This window comes from Callospermophilus lateralis, chromosome 17 (genome assembly GCF_048772815.1).
Source record: "Callospermophilus lateralis isolate mCalLat2 chromosome 17, mCalLat2.hap1, whole genome shotgun sequence".
In the NCBI taxonomy this organism is placed as follows: domain Eukaryota; kingdom Metazoa; phylum Chordata; class Mammalia; order Rodentia; family Sciuridae; genus Callospermophilus; species Callospermophilus lateralis.
This window is the reverse complement of record NC_135321.1, coordinates 75,202,997-75,229,515: the sequence shown is the minus strand read 5'-3', so window position 1 is coordinate 75,229,515 and position 26,519 is coordinate 75,202,997. Positions and strand designations below refer to the sequence as shown.

General features: G+C 53.0%; 1 protein-coding gene across 7 annotated transcripts in view; it reads left to right on the top strand.

The window, feature by feature from the left end:
- Window positions 1-19,571: 19,571 nt before the first annotated feature.
- The window catches only part of Sema4d (semaphorin 4D), a 112,766-nt gene continuing 105,818 nt past the window's right edge, over window positions 19,572-26,519 (top strand). For 4 of the 7 annotated variants that reach the window (XM_076836984.2, XM_076836985.2, XM_076836977.2 and 1 more), the window contains exon 1: window positions 19,572-19,763. The gene's annotated coding sequence lies outside the window, so the exon portion shown is untranslated. Of the gene's footprint in view, window positions 19,764-20,403; window positions 20,465-26,519 lie in introns of those variants that run through there. The other 3 variants (XM_076836987.2, XM_076836986.2, XM_076836979.2) reach the window with 3 other exon arrangements.

Below are 26,519 nucleotides of genomic sequence, written 5' to 3'. Positions count from 1 at the left end.
GCTTCACCATCACTTTCTGAGGGTCTAGCATTTTACCGCAGCAATCCTGCAAAGGTCAACCACCTTCTGGTCAGAAACAGGCAGCATTGCTTGCCACTGAGGGCAAAAAGCCCACGCCTGCGGGGAGACAATCGTCAGGCGTCAGTGCACGGATTAGCCTATTTTCTGATGCTGCAACAAAATTCCTGAGGCTAGGTAATGTACAAAGAAATGAGGTTTACTTACCACCTGATTTTGAAAGTCCAAGATCGGGCAGCTCCATCTGCTTGGGCTCTGGTGAGGGCTTTCTCACTACATCATGGCGAACGACGTCTCGGAGGGGGAGGTCCCACGGTGAAACAGGAAACGAAGCATTTGGGGGTCAGATACTTGTTCTCAAGGGAACTAGCAAGGACCTCAAGAGGTCAACGTTGACCCTTCCCCAGGGCAGCCCTCCAATGACCCGGTCACCTCCCACAGGCCCCCCCGCTGCCCTCCACTTCTCACAGGACCACCGGGAACCGAACCTCCAACACACGAATCCTCGGGTGACAAACCTCATCTCAGGTCAGAGGGTGACATCTCAGCTCCAGAGGGTGACATCTCAGGTCAGAAGGTGACATCTCAGGTCAGAGGATGACATCTCAGGTCAGAGGGTGACATCTCAGCTCCAGAGGGTGACATCTCAGGTCAGAGGGTGACATCTCAGGTCAGAGGGTGACATCTCAGGTCAGAGGGTGACATCTCAGGTCAGAGGGTGACATCTCAGGTCAGAGGGTGACATCTCAGCTCCAGAGGGTGACATCTCAGGTCAGAGGGTGACATCTCAGGTCAGAGGGTGACATCTCAGCTCCAGAGGGTGACATCTCAGCTCCAGAGGGTGACATCTCAGGTCAGAAGGTGACATCTCAGGTCAGAGGGTGACATCTCAGGTCAGAGGGTGACATCTCAGCTCCAGAGGGTGACATCTCAGGTCAGAAGGTGACATCTCAGGTCAGAGGATGACATCTCAGGTCAGAGGGTGACATCTCAGCTCCAGAGGGTGACATCTCAGGTCAGAGGGTGACATCTCAGGTCAGAGGGTGACATCTCAGGTCAGAGGGTGACATCTCAGGTCAGAGGGTGACATCTCAGGTCAGAGGGTGACATCTCAGCTCCAGAGGGTGACATCTCAGGTCAGAGGGTGACATCTCAGGTCAGAGGGTGACATCTCAGCTCCAGAGGGTGACATCTCAGCTCCAGAGGGTGACATCTCAGGTCAGAAGGTGACATCTCAGGTCAGAGGGTGACATCTCAGGTCAGAGGGTGACATCTCAGCTCCAGAGGGTGACATCTCAGGTCAGAGGGTGACATCTCAGGTCAGAAGGTGACATCTCAGCTCCAGAGGGTGACATCTCAGGTCAGAGGGTGACATCTCAGGTCAGAGGGTGACATCTCAGCTCCAGAGGGTGACATCTCAGGTCAGAGGGTGACATCTCAGGTCAGAGGGTGACATCTCAGCTCCAGAGGGTGACATCTCAGCTCCAGAGGGTGACATCTCAGGTCAGAAGGTGACATCTCAGGTCAGAGGGTGACATCTCAGGTCAGAGGGTGACATCTCAGCTCCAGAGGGTGACATCTCAGGTCAGAGGGTGACATCTCAGGTCAGAGGGTGACATCTCAGCTCCAGAGGGTGACATCTCAGGTCAGAGGGTGACATCTCAGGTCAGAGGGTGACATCTCAGGTCAGAGGGTGACATCTCAGGTCAGAGGGTGACATCTCAGCTCCAGAGGGTGACATCTCAGGTCAGAGGGTGACATCTCAGGTCAGAGGGTGACATCTCAGGTTCAGAGGGTGACATCTCAGGTCAGAAGGTGACATCTCAGGTCAGAGGGTGACATCTCAGGTCAGAGGGTGACATCTCAGGTCCAGAGGGTGACATCTCAGGTCAGAGGGTGACATCTCAGGTCAGAAGGTGACATCTCAGGTCAGAGGGTGACATCTCAGGTCAGAAGGTGACATCTCAGGTCAGAGGGTGACATCTCAGGTCAGAGGGTGACATCTCAGGTCAGAGGGTGACATCTCAGCTCCAGAGGGTGACATCTCAGGTCAGAAGGTGACATCTCAGGTCAGAGGGTGACATCTCAGGTCAGAGGGTGACATCTCAGCTCCAGAGGGTGACATCTCAGGTCAGAGGGTGACATCTCAGGTCAGAGGGTGACATCTCAGCTCCAGAGGGTGACATCTCAGGTCAGAGGGTGACATCTCAGGTCAGAGGGTGACATCTCAGGTCAGAGGGTGACATCTCAGCTCCAGAGGGTGACATCTCAGGTCAGAGGGTGACATCTCAGGTCCAGAGGGTGACATCTCAGGTCAGAGGGTGACATCTCAGGTCAGAGGGTGACATCTCAGGTCAGAGGGTGACATCTCAGCTCCAGAGGGTGACATCTCAGGTCAGAGGGTGACATCTCAGGTCAGAGGGTGACATCTCAGCTCCAGAGGGTGACATCTCAGGTCAGAGGGTGACATCTCAGGTCAGAAGGTGACATCTCAGGTCAGAGGGTGACATCTCAGGTCAGAAGGTGACATCTCAGGTCAGAGGGTGACATCTCAGGTCAGAAGGTGACATCTCAGGTCAGAGGGTGACATCTCAGGTCAGAGGGTGACATCTCAGGTCCAGAGGGTGACATCTCAGCTCCAGAGGGTGACATCTCAGGTCAGAGGGTGACATCTCAGGTCAGAGGGTGACATCTCAGGTCCAGAGGGTGACATCTCAGGTCAGAAGGTGACATCTCAGGTCAGAGGGTGACATCTCAGGTCAGAGGGTGACATCTCAGGTCCAGAGGGTGACATCTCAGGTCAGAGGGTGACATCTCAGGTCAGAGGGTGACATCTCAGGTCAGAGGGTGCACCCCCCCTTCCATTCTCCAAGCCTGTGGCGGGGCGATATGCTGCATGTCCTGCCGGCCCTTCCCTTCCCAGGACCTGCCACAGGCCGTGGGCTGATGGCCCCCAGAGGCCCTCCGCAGACCCTCAGCATCTCCAGGACTATCTGTGACCATGGCAATGCAGGTGACAGGTGCTCGGAGGCCCCCAAGAGCAGACCTGAGAGGTGCAGGGACAATGGCAGGCTGCAGGCCCGGCCCTCAGCTCCTGGAGATGGCCTGCCCTTGCTCGCTCTGAGGTTGGCATGCACGTGCGTTCTTGCCTAGGGCAGGGGAAGGCTGCGCTGGGAAAGGCTTGGAAACACAACCAGACAACGAGCTCTGGTCATCCTGGGCTGCCTTGCCAGGGTCCCCAAAGTAGTGGGGCCAACTGGCCGTGGATAAAACCTCCAGACCTATGAACCAAAACCTACCTCTCCTCTATTTAAATAGATTTTCTCAGGTATGTTGTTACAGCAACGGAAAACTGAATGAAACAACCTCCATCATCCTCCTTCTCGTATTCTGCCACCACTCCTGTTCAAAGAGAGAAGGAAAGCACAGGTCGATCATCCCTAATCCAAAACTCCAGAACCAAAAACTTTTTGTAGGGCATCATGATATCACAAATGGGAAATTCCATGCCACAAATCTTTGTTTCATGTGCAAGATTATTTAAAATGGGATCTAAAATTGCCTTCAGGCTATGAATCTAAGGTATGTATGAATTATGAATGAATGGATTTCGTGTTTAGACTTGGGATCCAGTCCTAATATGTCTCATTTGTATTTGTAATTTTTAAAAAAATCCAAAATCGGAAGCTCTTTATTTTAGATAAGGGATATTCAGCTTGTAGTGAGACTCGAGTATACACTTAGTGCACTTAGGCCTGAGCCCCAAAGAACTGAGCTTCTCACAGTGGAATATCAGGCATCAGGGCCGGGCAGAGACCTTCCTGGAACCCCAAGATTCACTGCCCAACGACTGAAACCAATGGCTACTTCATGGGCCCAGGGGATGCTGAGCTGTCTCGGTGGAACAGTCCCTGGCAGCCTCCTGCCAATGTGTCTCAGCCCAACTCGGTGCCGAGGGAAGGAGGGGATGAAGAGAAAAATCTTCTTCCAAACAGGAGATTTTTGTATCATCATACAGGCAAGTGTAAGTCATGAGCAGCAGCAACAAACCTTCCTTGAGCATGGGCCTGTGCTGGTCAGCTTTCTGTTGCTATGACAAAATACTAGAGAGAAAGAACATAAAAGGAGGAAAGGTTTGTTTGGTCTCACGGTTTCAGAGGTTTTCTTTGGGCCTATGGCAGGAAAAGTACATCATGGCAGGAGCTCATGGCAGCTGGAAAGCCAAGAGGAGGGACGAAGATCCCAATATCCCCTTCAAGAGCACACCCCCAGGAATCTAACTTTCTCCCATGAGGCTCCACCTCCCAGAAGGGCCTCCGACTGACAGCCAGCTTTCGGAGACTTCCTAAGCCCTCGTGGGACTCGGAGACATCCCAGACCCAAACCCTCACAGGGCCCTCATTCCTTCAGCTGAACATGAACAGCACAAGCCTTGGATGTGTGGCAGGAAGGGGCAGAGGGGAAGGAGGGCCATGGTCCTACTATGGGCTGGACGCAGTTTCCCACAATTAAATGAAAGCCAGAGGGGGTCCCTGCACCATGGAGAGGAGGGTGGTGTCAAACGTCCACTGACAAATCTACTTCCCACGGGAAAGTTGAAGCACAGGTCCCTCACAAGGGAGAGACAATACCCCACGCGGTGGCATCTAGCTCTGCTGGCCTCTATCCCTGGCCTCCAGGTCTGAAGCCAGAGGTCAAGCAGAAAAGGCATCCCAGGAGGGACCCGTGAGCCTTTCCTCCCACTAAGGAGACCATCCTTCATCTCCCTGGAAAAGCCGTTGAGAGCCAGGGCTTCTGTCCTCGGAGCTGGCTTTGACCCAGCAGCTGCTTCCCGGACCTGCTGTGGGGAACAGAGATGCACAGTGAACAACACCACCTGGGTAGGAGGGTAAGTTCCAGCGTCCTGTTAGACAGTGGGGCATATTACCAACAGCTCACGTCCTACATTTCTATTGAGTTGGAGGAGAGGATTTTTGAATGCTCCCAACACAAAGAAATGAAATGTTTAAGGCGATGGAGGTGCTGAGTACCCCATTTAATCATTACATGATGCGGGCCTGACTCAAAACATCACAGGGTGCCCCAGAAATAGGAATAATTAGCCTGTGTCAGTCAAATCAACAAAAGCAAAATTAAGATAGGGATTGCATTTTAAAAAAATATATATACCGGTAGGCTTGACCAGGGTCCTGTTTCTTCTCCTGGATCCACTTTACTGTCCTGGCCTTGTGCTACAGAGCTGCCTGGCTGGTGGCCCCTCAGCCCTGATGCCATTAACCCGGGACCACGGGGCTTTGCAGACCACTTGACTCAATGAAAGTGGAGCTGCAGGTCTGGGCCTGACGGGAGGGGCTCAGCGGGCCCTGAGCCACTCTGCCCACATACCGCGTCTCCCAGAACAGGGGCTTGTCTTTCACACTCAGGTGTGTGGCATTTGCAGCCTTTGCAGAGTGATATGAATACAGCCCTCGGATTTCCGTCGGAGCTGAGAGTGTCTGTGGTTAAGACAGGGCTGGGGACGGGGAGGTCCCTTGTTAAATGTCACGATGCCATGGGAGAAGGGTTCCGGAATCTGTGGCTTTCCTGCTATCCACGAGGGCACTGGAGAGACACAGCCATTGCTCTGAACTTGACATCACCTAAGATTCCCAAACACCACGGTATCGCAGACCCAGACCCTGTGCCCATGAAGTCTGGAGGAAACACACTCATTCTTGTCTCTGGGCGAGACGATTTCCCGCGAGCTCACTGAATGTGATGGATGGCACAGATTGGGGCAGCAGATGGGGGAAAAAATCACCATCTGATTTTGACAGAACGCTGAGAAATAGATCTGATGAACAATGATTAGAAGGTGCCATAAACAGCCCCAGACGACAGCATCCCCAGAGCCGGCGGCTGCGGGTCAGAAGGATTTAAATGGGAATGGCAGAGGCGGGCGGCCACCTTCCCGCAGGAGGGCATGGAAACGGATTCAGAAATAGAACAGAAGGCCTGTTTTAAAGACTGTGCTGCCTTCTCAGGAGACTGTGCGGCTTGCCACCCTGAGCCGGGCGTGTTAACCCATTCTGTGAAGTTTAAAACCTGGGAATAATGGGGCGCACGAACATGGGTGGTTACAAGGACGTAGCCACCGGGGGTCCCGGAAATGCTACCTGTGTGATGTCCTCATGTCACGGGGAGTGGAGAGGAGGGGCTGGGGGCAGCTGCGCTAGCCATCGGTTGGTCCTTCAGACGGTGCTTGCTGTGTTTCCTTCAATATTTTGGGGGTAACCTTTAAATGTGGCAGAGTAAAATTTAAATATTTAAAGACAGTGTTTAACCCAGGGCATGGCCCATCTGGAATCAAAAGTGTCTGTGGGCATCATGACTGGGGAATGAATGGATGCACAGAGCCTTCTGCGCTGGTTTGTATCTGGAATGTTCCAGAGGCCCCCATGTTGGAGGCTGGGTCTCTCCCAGCCCAGGGTGCTACTGGGAGATGGTGGAGCCTTCAGGGGGTGGGGCCTAGTGAAAGGAAGTTAGGTCACTGGGGTGGGTCTTGGAAAGGGGTATTAGGACCGTGGTCCCTCCCTCTCTCTTTGCCTCCCAGTTACCACCAGAATAGCCCTCTTCCACCCCACACTCCTGCCATGATGTGTTCTGCCCCCACAGGCCCATAGCAAGAGAGCCTCACAGCCATAGGCCAAAATACACCTTTCCTCTTTAGGAGTGGATTATCTCCGGCATTTTATTACAGTGGCGGAAATCTGATTAGCAGAGCCAGGAGGAGGAAGGAGCTGAGCTGGGCCTGAGGCCCAGGAGGAACGTGGACAGAGGGGGGCTGCCTCTCTTGACTTTTATGCAATTGGAGCCCAAGACTCGTCTTTCTGAAACATGACAGAGACTTACAAATAAACAAGCAGAGCTCCAGTTTCACCTGGCAGGAAAACGCCTTGAGTCCTTCAGTAGCGCTTAATTAATTTAATCATAAACACAGCAGGACCAAGACCATCCATATCATGTCTAAGGAAGAACACAGAGAAAACAAGAATCAAGCAGAAGGGTCCCTGTTAAAAGAGCTTGGTCACTTCCTCAAGAGCTCCCTGGGCTCCATCAGACTCAGAACCACTGGGAGGCGTAGCCTGCGGGAGGCTGCCGTCCCTGAAGCCCGGGGCAGGGGCTGGGTGGCAGTACGGATGTGAAAGGAGACCGTGGATCGGCTTGGACCCCAGGGAGAGGCTGACCCACCCTGCGAACCCCTCACCTCCAGGAGCCAATCCAGACAACCTGGGTGACCGCTGGGAGGGGACAGCTCCTCTGAGAGATCCTCAGGCACCTTTCCCAAGGGCAGAGAAGCGGAGGGTGGACCTGGCCCTGGCTGGAGCGTCTCTAGGCCTGGCCACTGTCCTGCGTCCACCAGGCTAAAGAGCAGACTGGACAAGGTGTGTGAGCTGCAGCAGAGTTCGGGGACCCTGCTCTGCCTCTCAAGCACAAAAGAGCACCCCTGGTACCCCTGCCCACGCCTGCCCACGCGGGGAAGCTGAGCTCAGGCGACTGCAGAGCACCCAGCACACCCTGCTGTTCCGTGATCTCTCCGTGTCCACTCTGAAGGCCAGCTCCGGCCTCCTTCCCCGACCCCAAACCAACCCCAACCGCAGCCCTTAGCTGCTCTGTGCTCCCATTAGCTACGGAGTCACTCCCTACGGGAAAACACACCCGCGGCTCAAAGGCAGAGGTGGATCGCCCTGGCGGGTCGCGGGTCTGTGGACGGGGTGACTGGTTAGTGACAGCTCTCTCTCTGCTTTGGCAGCAGGTATCCAGGCCAGCGTCTGTGAAGGCTGTCGGCTCTGTCCCAGGGGGTGACTTCTCATGGCCGAGAGGTGGAAGGCAGTGAACCCCCTCCCTCAGCTCCTCACCCCACCCTCACGACATGAGCACCCCCTAAGGCCTCCTGATATCATCTGTCACCTCGGTATCGGCAACACAAAAATCTATTTTTTTTTAATTTTTTTAAAGAGAGAGAGAGAGAGAGAGAGAGAGAGAGAGAATTTTTTAATATTTATTTTTCAGTTTTCGGTGGACACAACATCTTTATTTTATTTTATGTGGTGCTGAGGATCGAACCCAGCACCCCGCGCATGCCAGGCGAGCGCGTTACCACTTGAGCCACATCCCCAGCCCTATTTTTTAATTTTTTTAATTGATTTTTTTAAATACACAACAGTGGAAGGCATTATAATTCTTATTACACACATACAGCACCATTTTTCATATCTCTGTCTATAAAGTATGTTGACACCCAATTTGTATCTTCATCCGTGTACTTTGTATAATGATGTCCATCACATTCCACCATCCTTGCTGATCCCCTGCCCCCTCTTTCCCTCCCATCCCTCTTTCCTATCTAGAATTCATCTAATCCTCCCATGCTCCCCCTCCCTACCCCACTATGAGTCAGCCTCCTTATATCAGAGAAAACATTCAGCATTTGTTTATTTGGGGATTGGCCAACTTCACTTAGCTTTATCTTCTCCAATGCCATCCATTTACCTGCAAATGCCATGATTTTATTCTCTTTTATTGCTGAGTAAAATTCTTTTGTCAACACACAAATTTAGGGGGACATTTCAGACCATGGACCCGATCAAGCCAGCTACCTGTTCAGTCGACTCGGGTCTTCATTCTTACAAAGAGTCAACTAAGAATTATTGGACAGCAGGAGGCACAGTGGCACACACCTGTAATCCCAGCAGCTGAGGCAGGAGGATTGTGAGTTCAAAGCCAGCCTCAGCAAAAAAATGAGACGCGAAGCAACTCAGTGAGACCCTGTCTCTAAATAAAATACCAAAATAAGGCTGGGGATGTGGCTCAGTGGTCGGGTACCCCCTGAGTTCAATCCCTGGTGCCCCCAAAAGTAAATAAATAAGATCAAATAGAAGGATTTACTGGACACCTGGGAAAACTTGCAATAAGAGAGAAGAGTGAGATGAACAGGAAAAACAGCTGACCATGGAAACCCAGCTCCAGGAACAGAAGAGAACCTTGTGTAAGTTTTGACTCGTTTCCTCAGACATTGCAAAAGAGCCGGTAAGAAATGACTTCTATTTTTTAAATTAAATAATTCAGGAAAGTGGACTGTCGTCTGCAACTCAGAATGCATTTCTTTAGAATGAGACGGACATCCTGATGCAGGGATCTCCCGACGGGCAGAGGGGTGACAGGCAGCACGCTGGGCGCGGAACTAGTGGTGGGCAGCCATGGCTTCACCATCCGAGTCTCCCAACTTTTCTGTCTGTTTGGAAATCTCCATAGTAAAATGATGGAGGAGTGAGAAGCTAAGAGGCACTAAGCAGCGCAGTGAGACCCTGTCTCTAAATCAAACACCAAATAGGGCTGGCGGTGTGGCTCAGTGGTCAAGTGCCCCTGAGTTCAGTCCCTGGTGCCTCCAAAAGTAAGTCAATCAGGGAGCAAGAGGCGACAGTCGTTGAAAGATGTCAACAAAATGTTGAAAGCTAAAAAAGCAGTCGGATGCTGGGTTCCAACTTAGCAGATCAGAGGCGGCGGAGCACCTGGAGGGTGGGAGTCAAATCCAGACAGTCTCCCACGGCACCCAGGGGAGTCTCTGGAACGGCAGGTCTCTGGGAGTGGAGATGAGACAGACACTAAAAATGGGGAGACTGGGTGGGAAACCTAAGCAACCAAGAGACGCTCTGTTCTTTGCAGCCACGTGCAAGGTCTAATGTTCTGTCCTCAGAGATGCCAGGGACAGGAGATGGAGGGCCTGGAGGTGAGAATCAAGTCCCTTCCCGACTCAGCCTGAGAACAGGGCAGCAGGGGTGGGCTCAGGGTGCCCCGTCCAGGTAAATGAAGAAGACCCCTCCCCAGGGGCATGCACAGCTAAAGAGAAAAGATTGACACAGCAAAGTCAGGATCCCAGAGGGGTCTCCGCTCCCTGCCTAAGCTCTCTACGGTGAAGTTACCAGGCATCAACCAGGGATTCCGCGAGCACCCGCTACGGTTTTAGTGAAGCATCCCAGGATCACGTGAGGGAAGCCTTGGAACTGAAAGAGACAGACCAACCCACCCAGGAGAAGAAACAGAGTAAGTAGACAGCCCTAGAGGATTAAAAAAAAAAAAAAAATCAAAGGGTCAAGTCACAGAGAACAAATTCTGAATAGCAGGAGGCAAAGAAAGAAAGAAAAGAAAATACCTTGATACCTGGTGGAAATTGACTCCAAGACCCCCTTAGATACCAAATCCTTAGATAGAATGCTCAAATCCTTATATTAAATGGTGTGGTATTTGCATATAACCTACGCAATCCTTCCTAGACTTTCAATCATTTCTGGATCACTTCTAATAGCTAATATGGTGTAAATGCTATGCAAATAGTCATTAGGCTGCATTTTTAAGGAATAATGTGGGAAAACGTCTGCACAAGCTCAGGTTCAACCACCATGACCTACAGCTGGTGGAATCAGCAGACATGGAGCCACTGAATTTAGGGGGCCGATGGCATTAGATAAGCGGTCCACCAGGGTCTCCTAGTGAGGGATGATGATGAACAGGCACTCTCACCAAGACGTATCACAGAACACCAAGGACAAAGAGAAAAAACTGGTCATCAGCAAAGTTCCGAGAGTCAGAATGGCCCTGAGCTTCTCCACAGGGACACTAGGTCCTGCAGAGAAGCAAGGTCTTTGAAGTAGCCAAGCTGGAATTCTACTGGAGCATCTCTTGGCAGGGCCGCTGAAGGAGGTGCTCCATCACAATGAGGGTGTCCACTGAGGAGATCGACATGGGGCCATGGGACAGGGCTCCAACCCAGGTCAGGCAGACTGGACAAGGAAAGGACAGCAAGGCCAGCATCCAGTCTCCATGGCCAGGGAAGCAGGAAGGCAAGCAGCTCTACCAGAAGAGACAGGGTATAAGTAATGACCAGAATCCGACATCAGCAAAGCTGTTGTTCACCTTAGCAGTGGCATGATTTTGAGAAATTGATAAATGATGTGTCAATCAGCTTTACATCACTATAACGAAATACCTGAGATGATCCACTTATAAATAAAAAAGGTTTATCTTGACTCACAGTTTTGGAGATTTCAGGCCATGATCAAATGGATTACCCAGGAAGAAAAGAGGAAGAGTGGAAGGAACCAGGGCCCAACAATCCCCCTGGAGGACCTGAAGACCTCCCACTGGGCTCCTCCTTCTAAAGGCTCCACTACCTCCCCATCCACAACCCTGAGGACCGACCCGTTAACATGTGGGCTTGGATCAGTGACTTGGAAGGCCACTTCCCTCCCTAGGACTGTTCCGTCCCCTCACTTGGGAACAATGTCAGTGGAATTCTAATCGTGCACCTGTTCCTTTGGGTCATTCTGTTTCTCAAATCAACCCAAACGGACCATAATAGAGAGAATTAAAAATGTGCCAAAGTCAAGCCCTGACAGTTGGGTAACAGGAGAGGGAGGGTGGGATGGTGTGGGAGGGGGAGATGAGGTCTCATCTTCCTTAGAGGGTGTGGTCAGTAGCTCTGTGTCCACGGGGCCAGGCCACAGTGTGCCGAGTTTAAACGTCACATCCAGGTGTGTCTATGAGTGATTCAGGATGAGATGAGGGGACCCAGGGAAGCAGGTGGCCCTCAGCAGTGTGGGTGGGCCTCGTCCAATACCTCGATGACCTGAGTAGAAGTCAGAGAGGGAAGAGGGAGGACTGGTCCTCTTCCAGCCTGCCTGACCAGGGACACCACACTTCTGCCCTGGGACCAGGGTCACACAAATGGTGCAGATTCTCAGGTCTTTGCACTTAGACTGAACCACACGGTCAGCTCTCCCAGGCCTCCAGCTTGCAGGCCGCAGGTGGGAGGACACTCCATGTCTATGAGCACAGGAGCCCGTCTCCCATGGTAACCGCTCTCTCAGTGACTATCCGCTGGCCCTGTTTCTCTCTGTTTCACCGACAGTGGGATTGGAAAGAAGCTGCCCCCGGAGAGCGGAATAGATGAACGCTCAAGCTCAGCTGGTTATCTGCTTTGGGGCTGAGGACTGAGCTGGGCGTGGTCCGTGCCAGGTGAGGGCGCTACACCCCCAGCCCTTTTTAAACTTTATTTTGAAACAGGGTCTCCAAGAGTTGCCCAGGCTGGCCTTGCGATCCTCCTGCCTCAGCCCCCTGAGTACCTGGGATTACAGGCGTGCACCGCTAGACTTCATTCAAGGTTGGCATCTGCCAGCGCAGTCATGCAGGGCATGGCCTTGACTCAACGGGGGATCACGTGGACAGTGGTCCCCCCAGATCACAGTGGGCCTGGAAAATTCCTGCCACCTGCTGACATCGTAGGGGTTGTGGCCTCATATTGTAATATGTCACTCGTGTGATTGTGGTGATGCTGGTGTAAAGAGCCCACTGAGCGCCAGCCACGTAGAAGTGCCAACACACACACACAATTGTGCACGATCCACAGCACTCAATAAAGATAATGAACAAACAACTTTATAGATATGCACTGCCGCAGTCTGGCTGGGCACGAATAACCGAGCCGCCACAAAGCCTTGTAGGTTCAAACAGCAACTACTTTATTTCAACTCTCACCAGCACTGCACGCGCGCTTTTCCGCCAACGCCACCCACGCAGCCCTTCCAGCAAACCCCCACACCGGAAATCCCTCCTCTGGCACTTCCCCAACCAATGGGAACTCTCCGGGAATCCCCGCGAGAACTCCAAAGTAGCGGGCGCCCAAGGCAGCAAGAGCCGCCCGTCAGTAAAGGTCAAATATACAATACAATCAATCCAGCATCACAGCAGTTATATTATATACAGCTTAACTCAAATCGTCATCTCAATGGTTCGCTGGCGTCACCTTTCAAACATTCCCTCTGGCAAATGCCAGGCGTCATTCTGACCGGCTGTGGCTCTCCACAATGCACAAAGGTGAAATTCACTGTGCCCTATTCATAGATATACGTAGTGTCATTTGGTCAACCTCATTCTACTGTTTATGGCCTCTCTAGATTGCATGAAGAGCTGGGCTGGGGACAGAGCTCAGTGCACAGGTGAGGCCCCGTCCATCCCCAGCACACACAAAAGACCCCCGCGTGTTGGCTATCGGGTTGTGTTAGTACGCTCTGTGACGCTCCGTGACGTTCACACAACAAAGCACAGGCCTCAAAGGTTGCTGCTCTGGTCCCTGAGAGGGGGGCCGTGGACCGCCCGTTGGCACGGTCAGCAGGTGGCAGGCTGTCTGAGGATGCTCAGACAGTGGCCTCATGCGAACATACATTTTATTTCTGCTACCAAACCCAGAGCTCTTGGAGTCTTTGAGGGAGGCGACTCCTACACTAGGGTTTCAAAAGTGGATCCTAAGTGGGCAGGTGGGGCAGGCGCTGCGGTCACTTGTGGGAAGGCGGTGTTTTCACTGAAGGCTGGCGACTTCTACGGCACGACACTTGGTGCTGGGTTGGGGTTCTAGCCAAGTGCGACAAAGACATTTTTTTTGTACCTGGGATTGAACCCAGGGGTGCTTGACCACAGAGCCACATCCCCAGCCCAGTTTGTATTTTATTTAGAGAGACAGGTTCTCGATGGGCTGCTTAGGGCCTCGCTCAGTTGCTGAGGCTGGCTTTGAACTCACAATCCTCCTGCCTCAGCCTCCTAAGCCGCTGGGATTACAGGCATGTGCCACCGTGCCCGGCCATGACGAAGGATCTTGATGGAAGGAAAAGGAGGTGCAGAGACACACGGGGGCAAAGCGCAGGCAGAGCTCCAGGTGCCGGGAGGAAGGCTGTCTGATCCCCAGACACCTGCATGAGTCCCAGACCCAGAGAAAGATAATAGGCAGGTCTTCAGAATATCAGTATCTTCCACGTTTCTCTCCAAAGAACTCTGCAAACGTCTACAGGACCAAAGGCCAGCCAGAATCGCCGGGTCACCCGTTCCTGAGCCCAAGGCACCTTCCCTGCCAAAGAGTGGCCCTCGGGTGGCCACGTCTACCTTTATCAAGGGGCTGACCCAAAGGGTGGGTGCCATTGTTGCTGGGATTGTGCCAAAGCTTCTGATGAGGGTGCACAGCAGTGGCTGTGGCCTCACCGCGTGCTGGAAGTTGTGACAGACCTTAAAATGGGTGTAGAAAATTCCCAGAGGAAGGTCAGAGACTGGGGTCCAAACCCTTCCTAGAAAGGGCTCCACCACTGAGGACATGACAACCCGCTCTAGAGCTGTGGTCTTGTCAGGAGCAGGGCTCAGCCTGCAGGCCATCGCTGCCCGTCAGAAGGCTGCAGCAGGGACTTTGGGTTGTGTTACGGCCTAGATCTGGAAGGTCCCTTAGAGGACCGCGTGTTGGAGGCCTGGTCCCCCTAACAGTGGTGTTTAGAGGTGAGGTTGGGGGAGGCGATGGGATCCTGAGGGTCCTGGCCTCACCGCGGACTGGCGCATCGATGGATTCAGGCCATCATGAGTTTGCGGGGAGCTCTCTCCTCCGCCGTCCCTGCTTTCTGGCCACAGTGAGCTCAGCAGCTTCGCTCGGCCACACCCCTCTGCCATGATGCTCTGCCTCATGCCAGGCCCAGGGACACTGGAGCCCAGTGACCATGGCCTGAAACCTCAGAAACGGTGACCCCCCAACAAATCTTTCCACCTGTAAGTTGGTCTTCTCAGGTACATAGGGTGGAAAGTGATGGAAAGTTGACTGACATCCTGTGTTTGATGTGACATATGAAAATATGGGGAGCAGGGCCTCTAAGGAGAGTTGAGCACACCATCAATCTTCATACATATACTTTCCTTTCCTCCCTTGCATTTGAGTATGTTTCCAGGGAGGTGTAACTTGCAAAAGAGCTCAGTGGATTTCACATGTGTATACACTTAGATAATCACCGACAACATCAAAATTCTGTTCCCCACCACGTGTCCTCTCTAAGTCAGATCCTACCAAGAGTAACTGCTACCCTGACATTGATTACTTGGTTATACTTGCCTGTTTGAGAACTTCACATGGACAGAATTAGATAGCATGGGGGCTTTTAAATATCTGACTTCATTCACTCAGATTATGACTAAGAGATCCACTCATTTTGAAGCATGCAGTTCTTTTTTCATTACAGAGTAGTATTCCATTGTGTGAATACACCACAGTTTTGTCATTCTACTGGTGATAGATTGCTTTACAACCAAAGCTTCCATGAGCATTCTTGTACGTGTCTTTTGGTGAACATAAGCACTTGATTTTGTTGTACCTGAAAGAGAAATTGCTGGGTTATAAGGCAAATTTACACTTAGTTTAGGAAATACTTAGACTATTAAGTATTTCCCCATTTTACACTTCCAACAGCAATGAGCATCCCCAGTTGCTCTACACTCTTTCCAGCACAGGGAATGTTCCATTTTGGACATTCTAATAGATGAGCAATTTTCCACTTGAATTTATTGTAGCACTGATTATGCTGGTGTTTGGCAGGGTCCTAAGGATCCACTACTCTGTTTTCTCTTCCTTAATATCCAGCCTTTAGCTCCATGTGGGGCCATGAGCAAGTTCTGGTTGATGGCAGGGGACAGAAGCCACGTGTCTACTGGTCTCCCTCTTCCTGGTCTCTAGGAGTATTGATCAGGTTGTTCCTTCTCTGTGAAATCTGGTTCTTGGTCTATTGATGCTGCTGTTTCCTGGCCTATGGGATCTACTAATCCTGCTTTCCTGGCCTGTAGAATTTATTGATCACTTTCTCCCTGGTTTACAAGGCGTAGGGATCATGCTATTCCTCTTTCTAACTGGGTCCGGGTGGCATTCAGAGGAAGGATGGCAGGACTCCCCCCGTCCTGGGCTGCCCGTCTACCTCCAGCCGTGTTGCACACCAAGTAAAGCAATTGTCGACCTTGGCCAAACCACTGTGCTTTACTTGATTACAACAGGGAACCCACACCCAGATGAACACGCGGTGACTGCTCCTGTGCCCTCTGGCCCCCACACACCTGGGCACGTGCTCTTCTGTCTGCTAGACACCCGTCTGTCCACCGAGGAGCTGCTCCTCACACAGCCCCGTGGTTCTCTGAGATTCTAGACGGTGCCCTGAGGCAGGTGGAGGCCTGCAGCCCACCTCTGACTCGTGGTGGTTTCACATCCTTGTCCGAAATTAGCACAAGACCCAAGGGAGCCAAGGAAAGAGCAGCCGGGCAGCATCCTCCCCGCCCTCACGGACTTCAGACTCTCCTGGTGGGAATGGGGCGACGCACCGCCTCTCTGGAATATCCATACCCTGTCAGTTGGCAGAGGCAGGCTGCTAGCCCATGCTGTGTGCTCAGGGAAGTGGGGAGTGCTGAGGGGTAGATTATAGCCCTAACCCAATTTAGCTGGTACTCAGGGGTTTGACAGCTAAGGCACTGCGGGGAGCAGAGGACAACAGGCGATGCTGCAGGCCTTCATCGGCATTCTGCTGCCGTTGCAACCCCAGATTTCCTGGTGTGGCTTTTAGGAAAATAGCCTTCCGTGGCCTGTGGGGGTCACGGTGACCCAGGGGCGGGTAGAAGCATCTGGAGGCTCTGAATTCTTTGTGGCTTCCCTCTTCTGATGGAAACAGGTGCTCTGAGGGTGCCCGGGGTGAACACTGAGGGCGCTGGGCTTTGGAGAGCTGGTGTGGGGGAGGGGCAGGGATGAAAGGGGGGTGGCGATCACAGTATCAGCAGTCCCTGTGCAGGAGCAGAGGTGCTGCTCCATGCTGTACAGCACTTAGTGGTCACATTCAAAGACTCCAAGGAGCGGGGAGGGGAGGAAGAGGGGAAATCCTGGAGAAAAAGATTGGCTAAATCATGTTGTTATATCGTGTGCACATCTGAAGACACGGAATCCCACCACTGTGTACAACTGTAATGCACCAATAAAAAAATACGGGGAGAAAAGACATCTCCCAGGGTTCCTTGAAGCAGGTCTCAGCTCCCTCCTGGGGCCCCATTTCTCCACTCACTGTGCCAATCCTCCCCCTTAGGTGTAGACTGGACACCAAGACTTGCAAACCATCTGTCAGCTCTTCCAGAAATGACCTGCTCCCCATTTGGACAACTTGAACACAGCTCCCGGGCTGTGAAACCAGAAGCAGAGAAACCAGAAGCAGAGAAACCCGTGTCTCCCTGCACACCTGCTCCGATGGTGTTCCAAGTTGAGAGTTCTTTGTGCCATTGAGACTGAGCTGCCTCGGTTGAGTTTCTGTCTCATTTGGGACTTCAAAACACGGTCACTGTGGTTCCCTTGCTCATCTGAATAGAGGCGATGTGGGTGTTCTGATGGGGAAGTGCCAACAAACTTCACCCACCCTGACTTGAGTAGCCGACCACTCAGCATTTACGGGGAAGCTCAAAGACAAATGAGGCAGTACGTGTCTTTGATATGCTTGAATTTAACATCGAAGAGGCAAAATAAGTGGGTCAGGGTTGAAGAGAGAGTGGGGTTCATTTTGCTGTTCTTACACGTGTGCTCAAAATGTGGCATAAAAAAGAGGTTAAATAACAAGAAGACAAACTGGGTCACTTTGGGGCCCCCCGGCTCTCATACTTGAAGGAAGGGCACAGGAACACAGCCCCGTCCCCCATCAGCTGGGTGCTGCTGTGTCTGTTGGAGATTTCACTTATTTCTCTCATCTCCCCTGTTCATATCAGAAAACAGGCTAGAGAGGCTTAGGATTCTTGAAGGTCATGAAATCAGAAGTGTGGGCTCGGACAGCCAAGATGACCTCTTTCTTTTTTTGTCCTGGGCTGCCCTCTATCAGGCTCAGCGCACATGGTTAGGAAAGGTCTCCACAGTCATTGAGAAGCCCCACCGTGCCCACCCTCTGAAGGTCCCCTCCAGACGTTCTGCAACGACCCCAGTTCTGTCTAGACACTGTCCCTGAAAGGGCAGGCTCCTGCAGGGGCAGCCGACTTCTCTGGCAGGGAGATAGGTCAGAAAGTGCTCACGGTGGGCGCAAATCCACTTTCTCATCTAATTTCCACCCATCTGTCCTCGTTTTACCCTTCATAATCCTATAGGATAATACATCTTCCTGGGACAATTTTGCGAACATATGAATTTTGCTGTCTTGTGCTTCACAGGAAGAAGACTCCTGGCGGGTTAGCTAATATCGCAGGCATGCTGGTGTGGCTGCCCCAGACACCAAGCAAGGGCACAGTGTTCTAGATGTACCTCACCTGTGAGGAATCAAGGTGAGTCCTTGGCAATACTTGCATTTATGCATCCTAAGTGTGTGCCCCTTCTCAGGACCTAGGATGCTGTTTAATCAGCTTGGCCTCATCTATTTCTGTTATGTGGTCATTCAAATGGGGTGGAGGCATGGATCCACGGACTTCTACAACTGGGAAGGAGCTTGGAAAAGGAATCTCCATTTCTTTCTTGTAATAGTCCCCATGAACGAATGCTGGGCACCCGGTGCCTCCAGATTTACCTACCACTCTCCCTGTGTTCCCAGAACATTCCCCGGTAGCTACCCTATCCTCAGGTTGGGCAGGATGAAGAGCTGAGACCCAAGATCACCTTGGAAGCAACAGAGTTGTCAGATTCCTGGTCCAGATTCCTCAGCCCGAGGGTCACTTCCCCTCCTCAGCAGACAGAGAAGTGGTGAGCTTGCATTCCACCCACCTGGTGCCAGTTCTGCAGTCCTAACCTTTGCTAGACCAGGTCTTGCTCTCTAACCCCCCCACCCCCTGCACTGGAAACTCCGGAAGGGAACTCCCTGGCACTTGGGCATCTGATCATTTAGGAACAGCCTCGTTTGCTCACTCTGAAGCAGCCTGTGGTCATCTGGTTAAGTGGCAAGCCTCCCTGACCAGGAGATTATTGGCCCTGACTCTGCACACTTGGGGAAAATCCTGGTTGCTTCATTCTGGAACTGAATCCCTCTGGGAGGGGATATCCCTCTGGGCAGAGCTGCCCCCCTGGCAGTCACCGAGTAAGTCCCAGTCATTTCTCCCTCCAGGGCAGAAGGCCCGTGACCAGGGCCTGAGAGTGGAACAACCAAGACTTCAGGAGGTGCCAGCTCTACTCTGGGAAAACGCCAAGGGCCTGGTCTGGAATGTTCTTGTCCACCATCAAGAGCCCAGTGTCCTGGGTGCCCGCATACTTCGCCCAGGTCAGGCAGGGACTGGCCCTAGGGCTGGGTGCAGAAAACCTTGGGGATTTGGGGGGAAGCCTGGAAAGGGTGGGCGAATCCAGGCCCCCAGAAGGGACAAGCTCGTCTATTAGGAGGTGGTGAGGAGGATAGTGAAGGGGCATCTAGCTGGGAATCTGTGTTTTACTGAGCCGAGACCAGACCAGGGTGGGGGGCAGCTCTGGGCCCTGCTGGGGGCCTGAAGGGAGGGGAGGAAGGTTGGAGTTGGGGAGGAAGGGGAGGGGAGAGAGCGAAGGGTGGAGAGGGCAGGGAGGTGAAGCGCGCAGGGGAGAAGAGAGGAGCCTCGGGAAGGTGAAGAATGGGGAGGGAAAGGGGGAGGGAGGGGAAGAGCGGTGGGGGAGAGGAGGAGGAGGGAGGAGGGAGGGACGAGGGGCGGGGAGGGAAGGCGGGAGGGCGAGGGGGCGGAGGCGGCGGGGCGCGGAGCGGGGGAGGGGCGTGCGCGCCGGCCCCGCGCCCTCCGTCCCCGCGCCGGCCTCCGCGCCCTCGCGCGCCGCAGCATCCCGCGCCGCCGGGCCGCCGACCGCCCCCTCCCCGAGCTCCTGGCCGTAGCCGCCGCCATTCCTGGCGCCGAGCTCTCCGAGCCGGGCCCCGCCGAGCCGCCGCGGGCAGAGCGCGCCCCAGGTGAGCTGCAGAACCGGCGGGAGGGCGGGCGCGCGGGGGCCGGGCAGGTGCGCGGGGGCGGTGCGGCCCGCGGCGGAGCCCCCTCCCCGCGCCCCTGGGACCCCCGGGCTCTTCCCTGGAGCGCCCTCCGTGGACCCCGGGCCCCTCCGGGAGCCCCCTCCCGGATCTCGCGGACCCCCTGGACTCCTTCCCGGTTCCTCCCCGAGCCCTTCCCGGAACGCCACCGGGGCCTCCTACCCCGACCCTTCGCCCAAACCCGGGGACCCCCAGGAGCCTTCCTCGGTTCCGGCCCGGCCCGGCGCGCAGGTGGCTCCCCGGGCGCGGGGGCGCGGGCGCGCTGCAGACCCGGACTGGGGAGGGGGCGGCGCGCTCGGCCAGGCCCCGCGGAGCTCGGGCCGGCGGGGTCGAGTCCCGGGGTCGAGTCCCGGGGTCCGGCGGGCTCCGTCAGGCCCGGCCGCGACCGGCAGAGCGCTGGGCCCCGCCGCCGGCTTCTATTTCGGTCGCGGAGGCCGCGGCTCTGGGCGCCGGATGCGGCGCCGCGCACTCAGACAGGTGGGGCAGGTCGGCCGCCGCGGTCAGGGCTCCGCCGCGGTGGCCCGGGCCCCGCAGGCCTCGGCGTCCTTCAGCGTCGGGGCTGCCTTCTTCTAGGACCGCACGGAACCGCCGGCGGCAGCCCGGGCTGCACCTGTTGCAGGCGCCTGGTGAGCCGCAGGAGAGGGCTGAGGGCTGGGTTTACCCGTGAACGCGCGTGGAGGAGCGTCGCGTGGACAGTTTTCCTTTCTATTTATCAGATTTGACATTTTGGAGGGTGTTTGGGTGAATGGGAGTCGGCGGATGGTCAGGTCACGTACAGTGAGGCCTGTGTGGAGAGCCTGCCCCTCCTTTCTGGAACATTTTGCCACATGAAGTTATTCTGCTTTTGTTTTGAAAACCTCCCTGTGTTGGGCACATCCCAGGCCCGTGGGTGGCCAAGCCCTTCTGGACCTGGGGCCTGTGGCCAGCCATCTGACCCTGTTGTTGAGTCTTTTCAAGTCCACCAGGCGCCACCAAACGGAAGTTTCTTTTCCAGGGGGTGAAGTGACACCAGTGGCCTGTCACCTCATATGTGCCCCAGGCCTGGGGCCTTCCTGCCGGCTGCCCAGGCAAGGTGATTTAAGCAGGCAGCCCCTGCCAGCGCTTGGGGAAGATCTTGGTAGAGATGGTACTGGCCTGATGGTCACTCTGGTGCCTGTGCACATCAGGTCTTGTTAGTTGTGGGTGGAGAAAAAGGAAGCAGCCCTGGGGGGGATGGGATGGTGAGGGGATGATTCTGTGGATGTGGACTGTCCTCTCTCCCGGAAAGGTAGACCTTCAGACCCATTAGAGTGTCCATAGTCCATGCAGCCGTTAAGACAAAGAAATAAAGCTTCTTTGCCTGGGTCCCTTTGCACCTTATTCTGAGATCTCAATCAGGCAAACTGCCTCTCCTCCCAGCCTCTCCCCTGTCTGCTCTCCAAAATAGAAGCATCCAGGCCCGCTATGGACGCCTGGCCAACCCATCCACTTGACTGGCGCACACAGTCTGTTGAAAGTGCAGCCCTGCGGACACCTCTCCCTTGGTGGTTGAGGTCTTGGCAGGTGGCGCCCTGCTCTGGGCCAAGGTTTGGGGTGTACACATTGACCATGCTGCCCCAGCTGCCCAGTGGGTCTGGGGCCCAGGAGATGCCCGTGGTGACGTCATCCACTTGTGGATAGTCCAAGTGGATTGTCTGGTGCCGATGTTGTCCAGAGCTCCCTTCTCCACACCAGGCAGGGTGTGTGTGGCCCATGCTTGGGAATGCGTAGTAATGGCTGGCCGAGAGGAGGAGGGAGGAAATGTTGGCTGGTGCCAGCACAATAGCACAATCAATAATGCATTGCAAAGATCAATGGGTTTCTCCACCCCTCCACTGTGCTTCTGAAGGGCTGGGTGTGGCTGGGAGGGTGTGGGACCCTTGTTCCCCCTCAGGACAGCCACCACTGGTCCTGGGTCAGCTCTGCCAAGTCCTGGAAGAGAATTTGCTTCCTGAGGGTTTTGTTGCCAGCAGCCTCCCTGCTCACGTTAAGAATTTGCTTGGTTAAAGGGACTCTTGGATAGATGTGTTGACCGCGCAGTACCTCCACATCCACCAGCTGGGGCTGTTGTTGATCTGATGGCTGGCGGTCCCGGATCATTCCTGGGGACAAGGCTGCTGTTTGCGGTCCCCAGCTGGGGCCACTTATTGCCCTCTTAGTGTTGAGTTCCTGGAGGAAGAATAGGGTGGGTGAGAGGGAAAGGTCAGAGGGGCCGGAGAAGGTCTTCTTTCCCCTTGGCCTTGGTCTGTTGTCCTGGGAGCAGGTGCAGCTCGGGCCGGTGTGCCCGGGGCTGTCTCCGCCTAGAGCCATTGCTGCCCCTGGATGACTCAGGGCATAGCCCAAGAGATGGACTGGTAGGGCAGGCTCTTTAGGGACAGGTTTTACTGGGGACTTTTGTGTGACTGCTGTCAAAATGTAGTACAGGAAAAGAGATTTGTTGGGAGGGAATACCCTCTGACTCGGACGGAGCGGGGAGCCAGCAGCCTCCCCTGGGGCCGGGTGGTGTTATTCGGTGCATCCCTCCAGCGGATCAGGCCGTTTTCTCTGTGGGGCTCCCTGTCCAGCTTGCTGACCCTCCCATTGCAAGAAACTGGCGTTGCGTGGACAGCGAGAGTGTGATCGGCTTTGATCTGGAGCCTGGCTGCTTGGCCCTTTGGTTGGTGTGTGTTCTATTTTGTGGGAAGGGACAGTACGTTCCCAATTAGGCCTGTTCTTGGCCACCCATTCTGAGTGTGTGCTAGGAGCTTTTGAATGTTGACTTTGTCATTGTCATCTTTGTCAGCGCGTGTTTTTCTGGGGTCCAGGAGGGCCCAGCAGGCCACTGCCGCTGGCTCTCAACTTAGATCCTCTGGGGTTGGGCTCGGGTTCCTCAGGGTGTCCCTGGGTGAATGCGTGACCTCTTAACCCATTCAGACCATTCTGCACATTCTAGGGAGTCTTGGGGTCCTGGTCCCACCCTTCTGGGCCCTGGTAATTGACCATAATGTCTCAGGTTCTTGAAGTACAGAGTCCCCACTTGCCCACGGGGACACCTGACAAGACCCCAGCAGAGGCCTGAGACCATAGGTGGTACCAAATTCCATAGATGCTCCATTTTTTCCTCTACCTACATCTCTACTTACAAACCAGGCACAGGAAGAGATGAACAACAACAATGATAAAATAGGGCGGTTCTAACAATATTCTGTAATAAACGTTACATAATATTCATGAATTGTTTATGGAGTTTTCCATTACTTTTGGATCATGGTGGATTGTGGGTAAAACTGAAAGCACAGAATGAAACCACAGGTTGAGGGGCTCCACTGTACCTTCAAGGGTCTCCATACCCCTGGGATTCATGCGCTTCATGGAGTTTCGCTGCTTTCCCCAGCCAGCGTTCAGTGGGAATGCATGAGAGCCGGGAGCCCAGAGACACAAGGCCCTGTCCTCTTGGAGCCCAGGTCTGGTGGAGGGACACCCTTGATTGTGTCTGAGCGTGGGAAGACGGCGTGGAACCGGCGGTCAGGAGGTGTCTGCGGAGGACTGAGCCTGCTTCTCCAGGCGTGATCCCAAAACAGCAGCGTGGTATCCGTGGGAATGCATGGGAACTGCACGCAGCGGAGCCTGAGCTAGGGGTTCTGGTGGGACCAGCAGTCTGCTTTATTGGCCTGCAGGTGATGTTGAAGACCCCCAGCACCAGGACTCCTCAGGGGCACTTGGTCTGGCTGCCTGGGGAGGGAGGTCCTGTGCTGGCCACTGTGATCGGGATCCAGGAGGGGCAGCACTGGAAGGTCAGATGAACCAGGCCCCTTCACTTCCTCAGGGTCCCTGGCCACTTCTGTGCCCTTGCAGCAGGACTGAGTGTGGCCCCCAGGGACCAGCTGGCCCTGAGCCTCCCCCAGAATCCCCTGTGGCCCTGGGCCTCACTCCCCCTCCACTGCTGCTGAGTTTCGACCAGGTCACTGTAGATCAGACTGGTCTCTTCTAGGTGTTCCTGCTGAAAGCGCACAGTGTGCGCCTGGGTGCCCCGTGTTCCAAGACCCCAGTGGATCCCTGGGGCCATGATCAGTCCCACACCCTATTTGGCCTATGTTTTTTCCTGTGCATATATAGTTATAGGGAAGTTCAACCCACAAATTAGGCTCAGAAAGAGCCAAACAGGACGGATGATAAAAATAGAGTAGTTATAACAATGTATGGTGATAAAGTGATGTGTATGTTCTCTCTCAGAATACCTTATTGTGCTGTAGATCTTAGCAATCTCAGCATGCGCTCTTTCTTCTTAAGTCTGGGATTTTCCTCTTTTTTTTAAAAAAAATTTTTTTTTTCATTGTAGATGGACAAAATATTCATTCATTCATTTATTTATTTTTTAATATGGTGCAGAGGATCGAACTCAGTGCCTCATGTGTGAGGCAAGTGCTCTACCATTGAGCCACAAGCCCAGCTCTGGAACTTTCATCTTGTTAGTTAAAAGAAGCATTTTATGGCTTCTCTTTGGCCTATCTAAGTTGCATATGTCATCGCTTTTGTGATTTGGGGTTATCATGAAGTAAAATAAGGGGTACAGCACTAGAGTATTGTGATAGGCAATCTAATCACTAAGATAGCTACTAAGTGACTAATAGGTGGGTAGCATATACAGGGTAGATACTCTGGACAAAGTAATGGTTCATGTTCCAGGTGGATGGGGTGGAACAGTGTGAGATTTCATCGTGATGCTCAGAATGGTGTGTCCTTTAAACCCTAGGAATCGTTTATTTTCAATTTAATATTCTTAGAGCATGGTTGACTGTGGGTAACTGAAATTGCAGGAAAGGAAACTGGGATAAGGGGGAACTGCTGTATGTTTTATATTCTTTTGTGTCTAGTTTCTTTATTGCTGTGTAAGTCAGTACTTTGTATCTTTTTTTAATTGCTGGATAGTAGTTGATTGTGTGGCTGAAACCATGGCTTATTTATCCACTTAGGGGTGGATGGTTGAATTGTTTCCTATTAAAAGGTTATGAGCTAAAACTCCACAACAGAAGGACAAATAACCAATAAAACATGAGTAAACATGGTTCCAGGGAAGAAGTGCAGATGGCCCAAGACGCATGTGAAAAGATGCTTGGCCTCATTTGTCACAAGAGAAATGCAAATCAGAACCACCACAAGACGCCACTTCACACCTCACCAGCATGGGTTTAATAAGAAAAGGAAAATAGCACATGTCGATGGGGGTGTGGAAATCAGAACCCGCATACGTTGCTGATGGGAAAGTGAAATGGTATGATAGTGTTGCCAGACCGTTGGGAGGTTTCTCAAAAAGTTAAACATCGAGTTACCCTGTAACCCAGCAATTGCACTTCTGCGTACATACCTAAAAGAGTTGGAAATGGACTCATACAGAACTTATGCCCCACAGTTCATCGTGGCACTATTCACAAAAAGCCAAAAGGTGGAAACAGCCCCACGTCCGTCCCTGGATGGACAGGTACGCAAAATGTGGTGTATTATTTAGCCATAAAAAGGAATGAGCTCCTGATGCATGTTGCAATAGGGATCACATTTGAGGGCATCGTGCTAAGTGAAAGTAGCCAGTTCCAATAACCACACAGCATGTGATTCCATTTTTAGGGAATGTTATGAATAGGCAAATCCATAGGGACAGGGAGTGGGGAGATGGAATGGCAGTAATTGCTGCGGGGTTTCCCTTTGAGTTGATGATAGTGTTTTGGAACACTTGATAGTAGAAGTGGTTGCAGAACCATGTGCATGTGCTAGATACCACTGAATCGCATACTTTGAAATGTTAAAATTGATGTGTATTTTACCACAGTGAAAAATGATATAAAAGTACTGTGAACATCCATAGGCAGATCTCAGTGGGTGCGTACATTTCCATTTCTCTTGGGAGCTCCCTAGGAGTGGAGTTGCAGGATCTTGTGTCAGTGCGTGGTCAGCGGTCCTGTCCTGCTGCGTTCCCTCCTCTTCCAGCGTGAGAGCTGCGGTTGGTTCTGGTCTCCCATCCTTGCCAACACTTGCTGCTGTCTGTCTTTTCATTTAGTCTGATCTGGTGGGATTTTCTGATTGTTTGTCTGAGGTTTTAGTCGTGCATTTTCTCATGTGCTCATTAGCTGGGAATGTTCTTCTGGGACGTCTTGGATCAGACTGTGGCACACTTTTTCACTGGGTCATTTGGATCTGAGTGGTGAGAGTTCTTTACCTATTCACATGCTTTGTCAGACATTTGCATTTCAGATATTCTCTGTTAATCTGTGTCCTGCCTTCCTGCCTCATCAACGACATCTTTCAGAAGGCAGGCCTTGACGTTTTGATTAAAGACCAGTTGTTTTCATGGTTCATGCGTTTTGTTTCCTATTTGAAGAAATCTTTGCCTAACCTCTGGTCATCGAGATTTTCGCCTGTGTGTCCCTCTGGGAATGTTATGGTTTCAGCTTGTATGTTTGAGTCTATTCTCCATCTCAAATTGCTTTTTAACTAGGAGCTAAGAATCCAGGTTCATTGTCTAGCGGGTATCCAGTTGTTCTAGTGCCATTTGTTCAAATAAACCTGTTCCATCTGCGTCTGCCTTGAAGCATCTCGACATCCACCTTGGAGAGTCGTTGGTGATACCTGTGTGGCTCGGTTTCCGGATTCTCTTCTGTTCTCTGTGCCTCATGATTCCCCAGAGGGCCA